The sequence below is a fragment of the Heptranchias perlo genome, chromosome 39 (assembly GCF_035084215.1).
Source record: "Heptranchias perlo isolate sHepPer1 chromosome 39, sHepPer1.hap1, whole genome shotgun sequence".
Taxonomy (NCBI): domain Eukaryota; kingdom Metazoa; phylum Chordata; class Chondrichthyes; order Hexanchiformes; family Hexanchidae; genus Heptranchias; species Heptranchias perlo.
Genome location: NC_090363.1, coordinates 7,839,880 through 7,844,764, shown reverse-complemented (window position 1 = coordinate 7,844,764; position 4,885 = coordinate 7,839,880).

Genomic DNA, 4,885 nt, shown 5'->3' with positions numbered 1-4,885 from the left:
TGAGAGAGAGAGGGGCACACACACACACAGAGAGAGAGGGGCACACACACACACAGAGAGAGAGGGGCACACACACACACAGAGAGAGAGAGGGGCACACACACAGAGAGAGAGAGGGGCACACACACACAGAGAGAGAGAGGGGCACACACACACAGAGAGAGAGAGGGGCACACACACACAGAGAGAGAGAGGGGCACACACACACAGAGAGAGAGAGGGGCACACACACACAGAGAGAGAGAGGGGCACACACACACAGAGAGAGAGAGGGGCACACACACACACAGAGAGAGAGAGGGGCACACACACACACAGAGAGAGAGAGGGGCACACACACACACAGAGAGAGAGAGGGGCACACACACACACAGAGAGAGAGGGGCACACACACACAGAGAGAGAGAGGGGCACACACACACAGAGAGAGAGAGGGGCACACACACACAGAGAGAGAGAGGGGCACACACACACAGAGAGAGAGAGGGGCACACACACACAGAGAGAGAGAGGGGCACACACACACAGAGAGAGAGAGGGGCACACACACACAGAGAGAGAGAGAGGGGCACACACACACAGAGAGAGAGAGGGGCACACACACACAGAGAGAGAGAGGGCACACACACACAGAGAGAGAGGGGCACACACACACGAGAGAGAGAGAGGGGCACACACACACAGAGAGAGAGAGGGCACACACACAGAGAGAGAGAGAGGGGCACACACACACACACAGAGAGAGAGGGCACACACACACACAGAGAGAGAGAGGGGCACACACACACAGAGAGAGAGAGGGGCACACACACACAGAGAGAGAGAGGGGCACACACACACAGAGAGAGAGAGGGGCACACACACACAGAGAGAGAGAGGGGCACACACACCACAGAGAGAGAGGGGCACACACACACAGAGAGAGAGAGGGGCACACACACACAGAGAGAGAGAGGGGCACACACACAGAGAGAGAGAGGGCACACACACACAGAGAGAGAGAGGGGCACACACACAGAGAGAGAGAGGGCACACACACAGAGAGAGAGGGGCACACACACAGAGAGAGAGAGGGGCACACACACACACAGAGAGAGAGGGGCACACCACACACAGAGAGAGAGGGGCACACACACACACAGAGAGAGAGGGGCACACACACACACAGAGAGAGAGAGGGGCACACACACAGAGAGAGAGAGGGCACACACACAGAGAGAGAGAGGGCACACACACAGAGAGAGAGAGAGGGGCACACACACACAGAGAGAGAGAGGGGCACAACACACACAGAGAGAGAGAGGGGCACACACACACACAGAGAGAGAGGGGCACACACACACAGAGAGAGAGAGGGGCACACACACACACAGAGAGAGAGAGGGGCACACACACACACAGAGAGAGAGGGCACCACACAGAGAGAGAGGCACACACACACAGAGAGAGAGAGGGGCACACACACACAGAGAGAGAGAGGGGCACACACACACAGAGAGAGAGAGGGGCACACACACACAGAGAGAGAGAGGGGCACACACACAGAGAGAGAGGCACACACACAGAGAGAGAGAGGGGCACACACACACAGAGAGAGAGGGCCACACACACAGAGAGAGAGAGGGGCACACACACACAGAGAGAGAGAGGGGCACACACACAGAGAGAGAGAGGGGCACACACACAGAGAGAGAGGGCACACACACAGAGAGAGAGAGGGGCACACACACACAGAGAGAGAGAGGGGCACACACACAGAGAGAGAGGGGCACACACACAGAGAGAGAGAGGGGCACACACACACACAGAGAGAGAGAGGGGCACACACACACACAGAGAGAGAGGGGCACACACACACACAGAGAGAGAGAGGGGCACACACACAGAGAGAGAGAGGGGCACACACACAGAGAGAGAGAGGGGCACACACACACACAGAGAGAGAGGGGCACACACACACAGAGAGAGAGAGGGGCACACACACACAGAGAGAGAGAGGGGCACACACACAGAGAGAGAGGGGCACCACACAGAGAGAGAGGGGCACACACACACACAGAGAGAGAGGGGCACACACACACACAGAGAGAGAGGGGCACACACACACACAGAGAGAGAGGGGCACACACACACACAGAGAGAGAGAGGGGCACACACACACAGAGAGAGAGGGCACCAGAGAGAGAGGGCACACACACAGAGAGAGAGAGGGGCACACACACAGAGAGAGAGAGGGGCACACACACACACAGAGAGAGAGAGGGGCACACACACACACAGAGAGAGAGGGGCACACACACACAGAGAGAGAGGGGCACACACACACAGAGAGAGAGAGGGGCACACACACACAGAGAGAGAGAGGGGCACACACCACACAGAGAGAGAGGGGCACACACACACACAGAGAGAGAGAGGGGCACACACACACAGAGAGAGAGAGGGGCACACACACACAGAGAGAGAGAGGGGCACACAGAGAGAGGCACACACACAGAGAGAGAGGGGCACACACAGAGGCACACACACAGAGAGAGAGGGGCACACACACACACAGAGAGAGAGGGGCACACACACACACAGAGAGAGAGAGGGGCACACACACACAGAGAGAGAGAGGGGCACACACACAGAGACAGAGAGAGAGAGGGGCACACACACAGAGAGAGAGAGAGGGGCACACCACACAGAGAGAGAGAGGGGCACACACACACACAGAGAGAGAGAGGGGCACACACACACACAGAGAGAGAGAGGGGCACACACACACAGAGAGAGAGGGCACACACACACACAGAGAGAGAGAGGGGCACACACACACACAGAGAGAGAGAGGGGCACACACACACAGAGAGAGAGAGAGGGGCACACACACACACAGAGAGAGAGAGGGGCACACACACACACAGAGAGAGAGACAGACAGACAGGCACACAGAGAGAGGGACAGACAGACAGGCACACAGAGAGAGGGACAGACAGACAGGCACACAGAGAGAGGGACAGACAGACAGGCACACAGGGAGACAGCATGAGAGAGAGACAGAGACAGACACACACACACACACACACACACATAGGAGAGAGAGAGAGAGAGAGAGACACGCACAGTGACAGATAGGGAGAGAGAATGGATGAGACAGGCAGGGGAGAGACAGAGAGATATTAACCCGTGCATTGGAACATAAGGGAGAGATAACATTTCTATATTTAAGTTACGATTGCTGCGCTGAGAGTCACATCTTCTGTATCGAGAATACCACAGTCCAGGCGATAGGACGCAACACTGGAAACATATAGGAGCAGAATTCCAAGGGGGTAGGGATGTAATTTGGGAAGTGTCAAACAAGCACTTCCCTCGCTGATGGACACAGACCACGAGGTTCCTTGCTTCCATGCATGATGTGTGGTGCTGTCTGATGTCAGTCAGAGTAGCACCAGGGGGGCAGTACAATTCACCTCCTGTGTGTGGACAGGATCAGATTTGGTTGTGATGCCTCCAATCGGTGAACAGCCTCAGTGTCAGGATTTTTGCCCCCAAGGCGCCCCTCAGGTTCAGCGTCACTGATCACTCCCGTAAGGAGACCTCGCGTTCCTTACAATCCGGAGTGCACCCTTTACTGCCCAATACCTAGTTAAATCATAGCATGACCATAACATAGAATTACATTAAAAAATTACAGAAGAATCAGGCCATTCGGCCCCACTGGTCTGTGCCGGTGTTTATGCTCCATACGAGCCTCCTCCCTCCCTACTTCATCTAACCCTATAACCATATCCTTCTATTCCTTTCTCCCTCATGTGTTTATCTAGCGTCCCTTAAATGCATCTATGCTAATTGCTTCAACTACTCCTTGTGGTAGCGAGTTCCACATTCTAACCACTCTCTGGGTCAAGAAGTTTCTCCTGAATTCCCGATTGGATTTATCAGTGACTATCTTATATTTATGGTCCCTAGTTCTGGTCTCCCCCACAAGTGGAAACATCTTCTCTACGTCTACCCTATAAAACCCTTCCATAATCTTAAAGACCTCTATCAGGTCACCCCTCAGTCTTCTCTTTTCCACAGTGAAGAGCCCCAGCCTATTCAACCTTTCAATTAAGACAGAACGGCATGCGATCAGCATTGATTTTTTAAAAAATTTGTTCACGGGATGTGGGCGTCGCTGACCAGCTATCGGCAAGACACAGTCTTGCCGATAGCTGGTCAGCATCAAGTATCCGAGACTATTAAAGGCCAACTGACCCTCCCCTTCTCTCCAGGGGCCTCTCCAGCTACAGTCTCGATGCTGGTGTGGCTCCCTTTGGCTAACTCTGCTTTACCATCTGGTGAAGTGTCGCCTGGCTTAAATGTTGAATCGAAAACACTCCATCTAACATTACAGAAATATCATAAAGCAACAACATACAGTTCAGGCCCACTGCCTCCTGCAGCCCAGGTGGGGTGGGGAGTTACAGAGGGGTCATCGCCCTCAGTGTCAGCCGTGGCTCGGTGGGAAGCATTCTCGCCTCTGAGTCAGAAGGTTGTGGGTTCAAGTCCCACTCCAGAGACTAAATCCAGGCCGACTCTCCCAGTGCAGTACGGAGGGAGTGCCGCACTGCCGGAGGTGCCGTCTTTTAGATGAGACGTTAAACTCTCAGACGGATGTAAAAGATCGCACGGCCACCATTTCAAAGAGGTTCTCCCCGGTGTCCTGGCCAATGTTTATCCCTCAACCAACATCACTAAAAAACAGATTATCTGGTCATTTATCACATTGCTGTTTCTGGGATCGTGCTGTGCGCAAATTGGCTGTCACTTTTCCAACATTACCACAGTGACTACACTGCTTTGGGACGACCTGAGGTGGTGAAAGGCGCTATATAAATGCAAGTTCTTTCTTTCT